Below are 15,086 nucleotides of genomic sequence, written 5' to 3'. Positions count from 1 at the left end.
CACTGATGCAATGTGCCCAATACATAATGCGTATAGCATTCATTCTCATGCACATTCCAAATGCAACTCTGGCTGTGAATAATCTTGATTTTGAGTGAGATTTACAGGCATTAACCAAGGGTTAAATGCAAAATGATGATTTTCATAATTTTATCAGCACAATTTTTCTAGAAATTACATTAAATCAAGGGTAACCAATTTGTACGAGATGGTTGGAGTATCAAACCAACTCCGATTTGCAATCTGAAGTTATAGAGATCTGTATCAGATACCTAATGGTTAATTTGAACCCTCAATTGCACCAAAATACAGTGATTAGCACTGATTAATCACTGATTAGCAAATTAATGCTCTGGTTTGTGTGCAAAAAACAGAGTATGCGGGGAGTCCAGATCTGGTGCCTTCCACTTCAAATGAGCTCAAATACTTTCAAAGGCATCAATAGCAATGAGTCTAGTAGAGGATTAAGCCAAGAAAGACAAGATTTGACCAAATAATGAAAGCTTAATCTCTATTTTACCAAAGTCACCTGCAGATTTGATGAAGAGCTTGGATCTCACTATAGACTGAAAACCCCCGGGGCTAAGAGGAATTAGAGCCATTTGATTTGATGAAGTAGAAATCATTGATTTACTGCAAAAAAATGTAGCTTTTTAATCAGCAAAAATCAGGAGCTTGCGTGGGCGGTTTGCGCTTCTAATTTGATGGGCTGGAGCTCCTATGGGTTAGCTATCTTGGGCTAGAAGGGTTTGGGCAATGGTTGAGTGTGCAAGGAGAATGGAGTCCTCCACTGGCTGGGGGTGAAGGGGAGAAGTGAAAACTCACTAAAAATTTGATTTTTTGCTAATTATCTACTAATCCTAATTAATTAACTAATGGGCTCATAAACCTAATTGATTCTAGGCATGGCTCTGATACCATGTTGAAATTTGAGCATAATGATGAGCTATGGTGGATCATACACTAGAATCAACATCATTAACAAAGTGATTAGTAAATGATTAAGATGTAATTAGTGAATAATTAGCAAATAGATTAATGTAGGCATGGATACTCAAAAACCAGCAAATTCTCATTAGGGCTATGCCTCAATTTATAGAGTTTACATCAAGCATCAAATCCCATTGATTTCTCCAGGATTCACTCCCAGAATATCTCCACCTTTTGCCTCATTCTCTCCACCTCTTCTCTTTTCCCTGAATATCTCCCAGAATATCTCCACACTCCTAAATTCTCTCATGCTACCCATTATTCTCTCCCAGTAGATTCTTCTCACCTTTTCACAGGTTCTTTCACAATTACATCTCCTCTTTTACAGCCTCTATCCAAGAGCTTGTTTCCACACACACCCTATTCACTTGTATATTTCAACAGCCATCGCCTTCGCCAACTCCTTCGTTGTTGTCATTAGGAAATCAATGGAGTCTTTTTGGGCCCTTTAATTTGCCATTGCCTAATGGAGGTGATTAAGAAATAGACAAATAGGGAGATTACATGTGGACTGAAACCAATGGTTTGTAAGAGCCTAGAAGGTAGTGGTCAAACTTAGAATAATAGGCTAAATAGGCTCTTTTTTAATTTTTAAAATCAACTAAAACTCAAAAATTTTATACGTATATGAAATTTTTCCCTATTTTTTATAGAAAAGGATAGCTGCAGCCTGCAGCCATCATTAAGTAAGGTCTCTAAAGTGATAGAGGCCCAAAAACGAGTTCCCATGCATTCAATGCACATTCCCCTTCACTTTCCACTATCCCTCTCTCCCACGTTCCCTCCAAAACGCTCTCTCTTCCCCCTTTCTCATAGCAGGGCATTTTTCACTCTCTAGATTGCTTCTTTTAGCTATCTACCTCTTGATCTACCTCTCTCTTCACTCAGAAACCTAGATCTATAGCTATGGAAGCTTGATCTGCAACCTCCTCTCAGAAGCTATGGAAGTTTGATCCTCACTTACGTTTCCTTCCTTCATCCTTCTTCCTTGTCCAACCTCCTTTTACAGAGTGTAACAGCAGAGCTTAGATATGGAAGCTTGATCTGCAACCTCCTCTCAGAAGCTATGGAAGTTTGATCCTCACTTACATTTCCTTACTTCATCCTTCTTCCTTGTCCAACCTCCTTTTACAGAGTGTAACAGCAGAGCTTAGCTATGGAAGCTTGATCTACAACCTCCTCTCAGAAGCTATGGAAGTTTGATCCTCACTTACATTTCCTTACTTCATCCTTCTACCTTGTCCAACCTCCTTTTACAAAGTGTAACAGTGGAGCCAAGCTATGGAAGCTTGAGTTGCAAATGCTTTGGCTCTCATAATCTTACTCATTGTCTCCTCTCACCCCCTCTAATATCCTCTTTCAAAGTGCAGTAATAGCACAGCCAAGCCCTTGGAACTTGCTCTACAACTCCTTCTCTTTTGTACATCTCCCTAGTCTAAGTTTTTTTCTCACCATTCAATTGAGAAGTTTGAAGGTCTCTTTGGCAATAAGGTAATCAATTCTAAGGTCTTCCTCCGTCAAGAATTCTTCAAACTCCAGATGAAGCATGAGGACTCTCTTCTCGCTCATCTGAATCATATGGAGTCTCTCATCACTCAACTTGCTGCGTTGAAGGCCCAAGTTGGGGATGAAGACCAAGTCGCGGTGCTCCTCACGAGCATTGAAGAAATTCCTAAGTATCGGGAGATTATACCAGCATTAAGAGTGGCAAGCATGAGCTACCATGACATGGTTGCTATGCTTCTTGATCATGAAAGAAGGCATATTGATACTCCTGACGCCAATGCACTATTTTCTAAAGGGAGGTTTCCTAAAGGGAAAGGTAACTTCAAACCTTTCAAATGCACTTACTGTGGAAAGCTTGGTCACACCGAAGATCGTTGCTTCCAGAAGCTGGCCAAACAACAATCTAAAGACCATGCCAACTTGGTTGGGACTATATCCAACGAAGACGAAGACGATGCAGACACCTCTACTCCAATTCATGCTCTCACTGCTCACATCCAAGATCTCTCTCTTGATGAAGAGGTCTATGCACCGGATGATCTTGACTTTGTTTTTTGAGTGTGTCGAGAGGTACTCTGCCTTGGGAGTCCCCCTAAAATGAATGCAAATAAATCATGTGTGTTGAGTCAATAAAGGTTCTCAGCCTTGGATAGTCCTCCTAAAATGATGTTATTCTCTTTTACTTTATTTGTGTGTGGCTTCCTATATATATCCCTTCCACACTAGAAGACAATAGAAGAAACTATAGTCCACCGGCTGCCCTAAGATCCTGAGGGGCTCGGATGGTGACTCTGGTGGGAGAGACTTCAATAAATAGGGAAGTAGCGATGATCATTTCAACCGGCTGCTCTGAGTAATGGTGAATCAAGCGGTACGAACGAAACTCGACGATTGCCTCCGCTCTAGGTTGGGGCTACTTGGGGTGAAGGGAGTTTTCTTGAGAGGCAGAGGGGGGGGAGGGGATTCATACTATATACTACATACTATGTTGTTCTAGAGAGATTGATAGTGGGTTGAGCTACATTGCAAGAGACAGTAATCGATAGGAGATTGGATGTATGGGTGGCTAAAAATCCAAAGGAGTTTGTCATTGATAGTGGGTTGAGCTACATTGCAAGAGACAGTAGTCGATAGGAGATTGGATGTATGGGTGGCTAAAAATCCAAAGGATTTTGTCATTGAAAAATGTGTGAAGTTGATCTACATTTTTACAAAATGTAGAGAAGATAGTTAGTATTGGAAAGCCATTTCCTATGTTGTATCTTATAGATACAAAGAATTCTATTATAGGAAAAGTGTATTGGTTAATGTTAGAGGCAATTCGATAAGTTAAAGAACATGCTAGAGAACATCAACAATAGATCACTACTCAAACTAATACTTAATGGATGTAAATGCATACTCCTTTACACGGGACAGCCTTTGCACTAGATCCAAGTTTTCAAATTCATAATCAATAAGAGGCACTTGCAAACATTAAAATAACCAACACAAAGAGAAAAATACAGAGAGTTTGCCATTGAAGCTTGCCCTTCATTCATTGAATTTCTTGTGTACAATTCACTTTCTTGAATGTAGGATGAATATGGTGGTTATAACTCAAGCATGTATAGGGTGAATATGGTGGTTATAACTCAAGCATGTATAGGGATGTATTGTTGAGAAATATGGTGTAGACTCATGTTTATGAGGAACATGTGTGTTTGTCAAGCAATGAGTATGTATTTGGGTGTGTGTAATACTCAAGGTATGGTCTAGCAAAGGTTAGAATGAGCTGTCAATGTAAATGGTGAAGAAGAATATAGAATGTGGTAAAAAAGGGGAATATCTGGTGATGTAAGCAATGATGTATAAGGGAAAGTGGATGGTAGCTAGCATGTGGCTACAAATTTATGTACCAAGATCATTTTTGGCAATTCAAGTCATGAATTTGTGATTATCCTTGATTCATATCTTGATTATCTTCATTAGTGTTAGTTCTATGCTCTAATTATGTCTTCTTCAATATTTCACCAACCATAGCCTTCACTTCTCATGTTCATGCACCAAAAACTCTCATAAATTCACTTCTTTCAAGATGGTATCTAGAGCTAGACCTATATTTTATCTCCCACCAACACTCATCACCAAGTCGATTAGTGGCTTTATTAACACTAATTAAGCCATAACCTCAAACTTATCCTCTTCACAACTTGTGGTAAAAAACCACCCTGTGGTGGAAGGCTTCCCATTTCCTATTCTCTTCACCAATGAGCAAACCCTCTTACAAATAAGAAGAGCACATCAGGCCATCCACGAAGTTCAAAGGAATCAAAGTAATTCAGCACCGATTGAAAAACATTGATGCAGAAGTCGGTGCCAAGATTTTTGGGGGAAAATAGCCATGCACTTTGCTCCAATCAAAATGGTCTAATTTAAGGTAGGGTTGGGGGTTTTTTAACATGCTCTACAAGCCTATAAAGTCAAAAATTGAGTTGCTAAAGTGTGCTGAGAGATCAAGACTTGCTGCCCTCTTTTGATAGAATTTTATTAGGTTTTCTTAGTCCAAAATTATTGCTTTTAATCTCAGTAAAAGAGACCTAATCTCACCCTTTTCTACTGCTATTTCATTTTCCAAATGTGCTTGGCTCAATTGTATGCATAACCCTTTCAATTGCTTGTTCAAAATCTAAATTCACCTTTTTGGGGTTAACATGCAATTAGTGTGATTAATTAGTGGATTAGTGACCAAGATGAACCAAATCACATCTCTAATATTTGTATAGGAGTAGAAACTACCTAAAAAAGTGTTTAAGCTTGTGGTAAGGCCCTCTTCATTGAGCCATGGCTACCTAAATCTTAGTGGATAAATTTAGTGGTGGTGAAGGATTTCATATACATGGCAAGCAAAAGTCATGTATTTACTCATGCAAAAGGAGCTTTGGGGGGTAGTAAATGGAGATGATTTCAATGAAGGGAGGGAGGATGAGTTCAAAGCATGGATAAATAAAGATAGAAAATCCATGGCTATCATTGGGTTAAGTTTTAGGGATAATATTATTCATCACATCAGCAAAAACAAAGAGCATGCCAAAGAAGCCTAGGATAAGCTAGAGGAAGTATTGGAAGCTAGGGAAAAAAATTCAGAAATAAATCTAAAAACTCAATTCTATGGGCTTAATATGGACTTTAAAGATTCATTTGTGGAGAATGTAGGCAAGATCAAGAGTATTATGATGCAACTTGTAGGAATCAAGGCACCCGTGGGGGGGATGAGAAAGATGCAATAGAAGTCTTAATCAAAAGCATGCCTCAAGAGTTTTCCTCGATGTGGTAACAACTCTTACTAATCTTCCAAACCTTACTCTTGAAGGTTTTGAATCCTCCTTGTTTTTTGAAGAGGATAAGAAACTAAAAGGAACACAACAATGCTCAACAAATAGCAAGGAGACTACTTTCTTAACAAATCCAATATCAAATGTAACCATTGTGGGAGGATGGGGCATATTATGGCCCAATGTCATCATCAAAACAAGCCCAAGCTTGTATGTGATGCATGTGGCAAGGTAGGCCACCTTGAGAAGAATTATTGGTCAAAGGGGAAGCAACAAAGCAACTTGGATAATGGAGGCAACTCATGAGGATGCTCCATATAAGGTCACCTTTTCTAGGTGTGATGATGTTTTTATGTCATCTCTTATGTTCATGTCTATGTTGATGTAATCACCTCTAGCCACCGACAATGTATGCCAAGTGATATGTGTGTGTCTCCACCATTAAGGGCGGAAAATGTCATGTCTATGTATGTCACATTACCTTCTTGGGATGAGACCCATTTGGGCACTAAGGGGGTGTTGAGAAATGTGGTGTCAACTCATGTTAATGGGTCACATGTGTGTTTTTCAAGAAATGAGTATGTATTTGAATGTGTGTAAACCTAGGTTATGGTCTAGAAAAGTTAGAATGAGTAGTCAATGTAAATGGTGAAGAAGAGTCTAGAATGTAGTCAAAAAGTGAAATATCTAGTGATTTAAGAGCAATGATGTATGAGGGCAAGTGGATGGTAGCTAGCATGTGGCCTACAAATTGATGTACCAAGCTCATTTTTAGAAATGCAAGCCATGGGTTTGTGATTATCCTTGATTCATATCTTGATTATCTTCATTAGTGTTAATTCTATGCTCTAATTATATCTTCTTCAATCTTTCACCCACCATAGCCTTCAATTCTCATGTTCATGCACCTAACACTCTCATCAAATTCACTTCTTTCAACATAATAAGAGTCATGTCCATATGAAAGGTCATAAGTCATGACTCTTAAACTTCTAAGAGTATGTTTACATGCAAAGCTAAAGATATGTCCACGCGATGGCCAACACATCTAGCCCAAGTTGTGGAGAAAATCTTGTGTTCTTTCCCTTTGTGTAGGATTAAGTCTTGTGTTAACCTATGAGACGGACATTGAGACGTACTATGTTTTACGTCATTAATTTAAATATTTTGAGTCATGGGCCGGGCTTGTCGGCACCATATGTTAAGGATGAAGGGATTGGGTGATCGCCGATGAGAGGCGCACCTTGAATATCAGTAGGATAAGGGTTAGGGTCGGTCGGCCATGTATGGGCGCCCAAGTGTGGACGGCCAAGTCACCTATAAGAGTCAAATGTAACCCTAAAATCCTCATTCTCATGTGTTGTGAATACAAGAGTGCTCTTGCCTTATCTCCTTGGTTTCCTTCTCCTGCGTGTGAGAGAGAGAGAGAGAGAGAGAGAGTGAGAGAGCGATCGAGCGCACTGTGTAGCGGCACGGCGGCGGTGGCAAGGCGGTAGAGCGGCGACGGCGGCTCCTCCTTCACGGTTGCGACGTGGGAATCCTTCAAGGCGGCAGTTAAGCGGTGAGTGACACACCTTTTGCATTCTGTTTTGAGCTTCCTTCTCTGGTTGTATGCTTGCAGCCATTCGTGGCTCGCATACGGTGTCCGGCAAGTCCCCAGCTACGACCTGTGCGGCAAAAGCGCACATTTTTGGCGCCGCTGCACCAGGGAGTTGCCCTGCACCAAGCGACTGTGTGTTTGTTGTTGAGGTGTTTCTGTGTTTTTCAATCTCTGTTTCTGCAATTTGTCTTCTGCATTTTTGTTTCTTTTGTTATTTTTCCGCTCCGCGCGTGGGCGTGCATTCTGTTATCTGGTTTTCTGCGTGGGAGGGGGGATTAAATTTTTAAAGAAAGAACCAAACGTGTGGAGAGGAAAGGTTTTCTAATTGGAGAAAATTTTTTTGAAAAGAAAGAACCCCAATTGACCCACGACCCCGGCCCCGGCCCCGGCCTCGGCCTCGGCCTCGGTCTTTTGATATATATATATAGGAGAGTGAGCCTCCATAGCTTTCTTTCAAGTGAGAGCTTATGGGAAGTCGTGCCCTATATGTAGCCCACTCCCCAAGGAGTAAAGTGAGCATGTGGGATAAAGCCCTCACCCTTTCCTCCACAAGCAAATAGGCTTTTGCCCCTTCCCCCAGGAAACGGACTGTTTTGAGGACCACAGGAGCTCTGGATAGGCGAACACGGTGCTGTAAAGCACACTAGGACCCTTTGAACGATACACTTGTTTCGAGCTATCACACGCCCTAGTCCAAGTTCGACCGTAAGTAAGGGGGTCAAAAACGGGTTAAAAACAATCTAAAAACAAGTAAAAACAGGGTGCGAAATACCTAAGAAACCACTTGTGTGAGTTTTAAGGGTAGTTACCAACGCACGTAGGGTACCCACGTCACATGCATCTACGTTCTGGTCGGGTACTAGAGCCTGAACCACTAGAAAGTGTTTCAGTTTACGCAGGCTCACACCATCCCTCCACGTTGGCATCTTGGCCTTCGGCTGGAACCCAAGGGAGTGCAACCCAAGATCCACGAATAGTGGATAGTGACTCGTCCTCTGACTCAGAAGCCATGGAAGGGCACCCTACCAAGAATCTTGAGGAGACAAGCCAAAACATGCCAGTGTGGGCCCCACAACCCGGATCTAGCATGTTTAGTCGTCTAATAGAGACCTTTAGTAGAGCTACACGCTCTGAGCATGCGACAAGCGAAGTAAATGAGGAAGGAGGGGTAGTAGATTCGCCATTCACATCTTATGTGGACCCTACCCTCCCAAAGAGTGTCCATGTGAATATTCTACCCACTTCGTTTAATGAGGGCCCTACTGAGCTACCACATTCCGATGCTCTTCCTAAAGTAGAGGTCCCTAGAAGCCAATCCATAAGAAGTGACATTGCGTCCACTTCAAGAGAACCGTTTGGCACACCAAGTCTAGATGGGATATTTCTCAATGAAAATTGGGAATATGATCTACACACAGAGACTCTAACGGACCTATACACGGGTTACACATACCATGTGGGTTAGTTAGAAGTCCTACGATCTACATCTAGCGCCACTAATCTAGAAGAGCAACAGCAAATGATATGTGAGGTTATTCATAGAATTATCCAAATTGAGAGGCAAAATAGGAGAGTGAACCTAGTTTCCACTGGCCCTATGAGGTTTTTGGATACGGGCAAGGCCAAACAACCAACCCTATCACAATTGGAGACTCCCTCGGTGAGTCCCATAGACCCTTCGTATGTTGTTTCGCCTGGAGTCTCAATGCAGGTTGAGCCCACGAGTAGTAACTTTAGCTTTCCAACCTTGGCTCAACTTTCCATTAGGGAATCCGCAATGCCTACCCCAATGATGAGCATAGCTGAAAGTGCACCTGTTACCGCTGTAGTTAGTACGACACCGCTACCTAGTGGAACAATATCTACAACAGTGCGTGCCAGTGCCTATCAACCATATGTACCTATCGCTACTCATGCTCATGTAGCTCCTACGCCTCTTAGTATGCCAATGGCGTATGCTCCACGACCGCCTTATCACCACCCTTATCCAAGAGGAGCTAGGCCTAGTCACATATCATATCCTACGTCATTTGCCAACATACTCAGACCAACGCCAACTCCTATCAGCCAGGCTATCCCAGAAGTGCCACCACCAACTATGCCTGCTCACTTAGGTGATCTCGCAGCATTTGCTCAGACGATCGGACGATCCATTGCGGAAAACATGCGGAGCATGCCTGAGAGAGAACCTAGAAGTAAGGCAGTACAAGTGGCTAAGCTCACTCAAAACTTCAGTGGTAACGAGGATGTTAGGAAGCACATTGAAGTCTTTGAGCACGTGTGTGATTCCTTGGAAGAGCACAATGAGTTGCATAAGTGTAAAGCCTTAGGCTTAATCTTGAGTGGGAAGGCCGGAGATTGGTATCGAACCTTAAGGATTGAAGAGCGCACTCACTACCCCACTCTCAAGAGATTGTTCTTGAAAGAATACATACGCGAGGGTGTGCTTTGGGGGGTAGCATCTCAACTTCAAAAAGCTGAACGCGAGGAAGGGGAGTCAGTGAGAGACTTTATAAGTCGATTGAAGCATCTAAATTCTCGCTGCACTCCCGATGAACGCTTCAATAACAACCAACTCCTCGATAGATTCATCCGAGGATTGCGCCACGAGGACATTTACAATGGCCTAGTCATTAGAGGTCTTACGTGGGAAGCAGTCACTACCAATGCAATCCAGTTAGAAGACAACTTGATGATTGCAGGTAAAAAGGTGTCTTCATAAACAAAATCCGTTAGTTCGCAAGTATCTGGGCACGAGCCAATGACGGTAAAACCTATTGCCAAGGAGCCCAAGATATCTGAAATGTCTGTGTGGCCGACCTTACTAAGGCTCTCCAAGAATACTTTAGGGGTAATCGAGCTCCTCAGAATAGCCATATGTACCCAAGGAGAGAGCAACAATGGTGTTCGGTGTGCTTAGGACCACATAGCACGAGTGAATGTCCCACATTCAGAGTCAAATTCAATGGGAATTGCAATGCATGTGGTAAGTATGGCCATCAATCTAAAGATTGCCTAGTACTTAAGCGAATGTTGGCAAATCAGGCACCACTAGCCTGATCAAACACACCTCAAGTACCCGCGCTGATGCCTGCACAACCTGTCGAGCAACCGTCAACAGCACATAGTTCCAAGGAATCCGAATGTAGTCCAATCTGTGCCGTTACCACCGCCAGTGCTAGGACCACAACCTCCACATCCACAAGGATTACCCCAATAAACCAGATGGGTTGTGAGACACATAGTGCATGTGGGGATTATGAAGAGGAGATAGACCCCGCTGCTCCATACGGGAGTGATACGTTTGAAATGATTCCCCAGTACTACATGGAGGATCATTTCGGGCAAGTTAAGCCTGTATATCAAGCGGTTGCTCTCGCCACAAGAGGGCAAAACCTTAATACCTTGGCAAGGAGACCACCTCTTCAATGCTACGAGTGTGGTGGACCGCATCGTGTAGTAGGGTGCCCTAATAGGCTACAGAAGATTGCTACTCAGATGCAACCAAATCAAGGGAGCGCATCGGGAATGCCAGTACTTACATGTTATCGTTGTGGCATAGATCATTTGATCGCTCAATGTCCACATAATCCTAATGCACCAAAGATTACGCCATTGAATTTGGTTGAGGTCACCAACCAAACACGAGGATCCACACCCGTTGTACCCGCGAATGTAGTTACACGGTCAATGCTTCAAAATCAAAACTACATTCTTGAAGAGAGGGATACTGCACCAATCGCTCAGGCAAAGAAAAAGAAAACACGGCGGAAGAGATCGCTTAATGCCACGAGCTCCAAGCCCAGTTCGAAGACTAACATAGGGACAGGAGACGACCCCGTGTATATGAATGATCCTAAAGATGATTCTGATTCAATAGAAACCATGGGGACCACAGTCACTACCTTAAGGGAGGAACCCACTCGGGAGCTCAATGAAGGAGAATCAAGCGAGTACATAAATAAGGGGAAACAAAAGGAAACTTCCTCGGCCCCACAACCAAGTCAATTAATGCCCTCTCGACCACCCAAACTGACTGAGACTCCCCAAGACAAGCCACGTGGGCCAAAAACCCTCAAGAAAAAGATTGGAACTTACCCAAACCCAGTTGAGGAGATTGAACAAGTGCAACACTTAAGGGGTTTGGTGGAAGAAACACAAAGAGAACTGGAACCAAACCCGAGAAAAATCAAAATTCCAGACACAGTGTTTCCTACACAAGTTCAGCCTCACAGGAACCATAAACCGTTAGCTATACCTAGTATCATTCGGGAAGAAAGTGAGGATAGGACATCAGGAAGTGGGCATACACCCTTCTTGCTGGAAAGAATGTTTAGTGAGGGAATGCCTGACCCCATCGAAGAGGAAGTGATTCCATCTTCACCAATCCCTAGTCAAGGGGCGATGTCTCGAAAAGTATCGTTGAATGTGTCTAAGCTAATGGATTTCATGTCCTCTGAAATCAGGACCACGATCATATCCAAATTATACGGAGATCCTGAGCTATTCTTAGCTTTTCGGGCATTTCTCAATGGAGAACTAAAGGCGGGGTTACCACAATTTGCAAATATGGATAGACCCGACATGCTTCAAGATGAAGGGGAACATTGGGATCTACAACCCAACCTAGATGAAGACTCAGTCGTTGAAATACCTGTGAACAAGTTGGGACAGTACTTTGAAGGTGACGAATCTAATGCAACCCTCCCCATTACTACCAAGGGATTAACTCTAAAGGGAATCCTTGACGGTGGTGCTGGCGTGAGCATTATGACTAAAAACTGTTGGGAATCTATGGGAAGACCTCACCTTGAAGTCACAAACATAGTGGTTAAGATGGCAAACGGAACCATAGCTAAACCTATTGGAATGTTAAGGGACCTTAAGATCAAGGTCCTGGGATACAAGGTAAAACATACCTTCATTGTAATGGATTTCTCCAAGCATCCTATGTCATATCAAATGATCTTAGGACGTCCTTTCATGAGGGAAGCACAAATGGTGCATGACTGGTCGAAAAACCATGTCTACCTACAATTCCAGGACTCTGTCATTCAAGTTGATCTTGAGAATGGTCGTGCACATCCTTTAGGAAGCAAGGTTATCATCGATAATCGATCGGATACCACTGTTCATTCCGCCCCATTAAGGTATTGCTATACATGCAAAAAAGAGACTGATGATGGGAAGGATTCTCCTTACATGGATGTCCTACCGGGTATGACTGAGTCGGATAACGTGGATTGGGTACACCTAGCGGCAACCATAGACACATGGGAAAATAGGGGCACAAGTTGGGTAACACCTGAGGGGCAAGATATGCCACCGTTAGTGCCAATAAACATGATAGGTGTTATGCACTTGACTCCTGATGGTGAGAACGTGGCAAACTCCACCGACACTGAAAGTAGCGAAGACTCTGACCAATGCAACTTTGAGTATGAATCTCAAGAAGAAACTCTGATGGGAAAAATGAATCAACAAATATTCACCCAAAGGTGGAAGCAAGGTGCTCAAGGCCTAGGACAGTGACCTCCTGCAGTTCATCCAAAAGTGAAGATTGACCAAGTGAGTCCGAATCTGATAGAAACAAAAATCAAAAACTTGGTAAGAAGAAAACGAAACATAAGCGCCAACGCTATCGAGCTAATGTACGCACTGCAATAAACAAGGAAAGATCCACTGCAGAATGGCTTAGTTATGTAGGAGCCATTGATGCTCATCGGAAGATAGCGGATAATTGGGGACAATACCTCCAAAGTGTCATGTGGTGTATTCCGCAACCTCATGACGTCGCCCAATTAGAAATCGAAGAGAAGCCGAAACTAAGTCGTACTGCAAGAAGGCAGCAAAACCAAGAGTTGGCTCAGCAACAAAAGGAAGCGGAATTGAAAGAAAAAAGCCTGGCACAACAAGAACCAGTCGACTTACACCCCGCACCCAATCATTTCAAATCATTTACCACAGGGGAACGTAAAGTGGTCTACACAAAAGCCCAACGAAACGCCTACCAATGGGAATAGCAGTGTCTACGATGGCCCTGCGGGTAGTTAAGGGGATAGACTTAGCAGATCCGGGTGAGGAGTCTAAACCAGTTTTTATTGCTCAAGACCTCACCCAGTCAGAGGAAGCTGCACTTACGAAGCTTCTCAAAGAATTCAAGGACATATTTGCTTGGACATATCATGATATGAAGGGTGTTCCACCCTCGGTGGTGCAACACACGATTCCAATGATTAGCACTGCTAAACCAGTCCAACAACGTCCCTACCCAATGAATCCTAAGTACGCAAAGATTGTACAAGAGGAAATTGAAAAGCTTGTAAAATGTGGATTCATATACCCTATTGAGCACTCAGAATGGGTTTCTCCGATAGTCATCGTACCAAAAAAGAATGGGAAACTCAGAGTCTGTGTTGACCTCAAAAAGGTTAATGCAGCCACCAGAAGGGATCATTACCCCTGGCCATATTCTGAACATGTTCTTGAAAGAGTGGCAGGCAAGGAGGCATGTAGCTTTTTGGATGGGTACTCGGGTTACAATCAGATCACAATTGCAGTCGAGGACCAAGCTAAAACAGCATTACGGAGTTTGGAGTGTTTGCCTTTCGCGTCATGGCTTTTGGCTTGACCAATGCACCTGCAACATTCCAACGATTGATAAACACGGCCTTTAAGGAATATCTAAGGGACTTCTGTGAAGCTTTCTTAGATGATCTTTGTGTTCATTCCTCTTGGGACGAGCACTTGATGTGTTTACGAAAAATATTTGAAAGGTGTAGATTATATCGCATCTCCTTGAATCCTTTCAAATGCCAATTCTAGTTTAAACACGGAGTTATCTTAGGGCATATAGTGTCCAAAAATGGGATTTCCACTGACGAGAGTAAAATCAAGGTCATTCTGGAATTACCCCCACCCACCAACTACAAGGGAGTCCAACGCTTTATGGGCCACGTTGGTTATTATCGAAGGTTCATTCTCTTCTTCGCCGAGATAGCTCGACCATTGTATAAGCTTCTCATCGAGTTTATTTGGACCAACGAATGTGACCGTGCCTATGAGCTATTAAAGAAGGCCTTGGCGAGTGCTCCAATCTTGAGAATGCCTAACTGGGATTTACTCTTCCATGTGCATATTGATGCATCAAACTTTGCTATTGGGTGTGTTTTAACTCAACCTGGAGAACACAAGCTAGACTACCCCATTAGCTTTGCCAGTTGCCAGTTGAACGATACTGAGATGAACTACACCACTACGGAGCGAGAAGGATTGGCAATGATATATGCAGTAAGGAAATTTTGTTATTACCTCCTTGCCACCAAGTTTGTTTTCTATGTAGATCATCAAGCATTGTTGTATCTGGTAAACAAACCATGCTCCACAGGAAGAATCACACGATGGCTATTGATTCTTCTTGAGTTTGATTTCACTGTTGTTGTGAGACCTGGCAAAAAACATGTTATGGCTGATCATTTGTCTCGCATACCTAATGGTGAGGCTCCTACAGGGGTTGATGATGACTTACCGGACACTTCCCTGTTCATGGTGGAGACAATGCCTGAATGGAGTGAGAAGATTGTTAACTTTTTGGTTAATGGCTTTCCACCCAAGGAGCTTCATGAAGATCTAGCTCGAAAGCTAATCAAAGAATGCGAACCCTATTGCCTGATAGC

Source organism: Cibotium barometz, chromosome 6 (genome assembly GCF_041138505.1).
Source record: "Cibotium barometz isolate CiBa-2024 chromosome 6, ASM4113850v1, whole genome shotgun sequence".
NCBI classification, from domain to species: domain Eukaryota; kingdom Viridiplantae; phylum Streptophyta; class Polypodiopsida; order Cyatheales; family Cibotiaceae; genus Cibotium; species Cibotium barometz.
The sequence above is the reverse complement of the archived record's forward strand: the minus strand, read 5'-3'. Positions refer to the sequence as shown.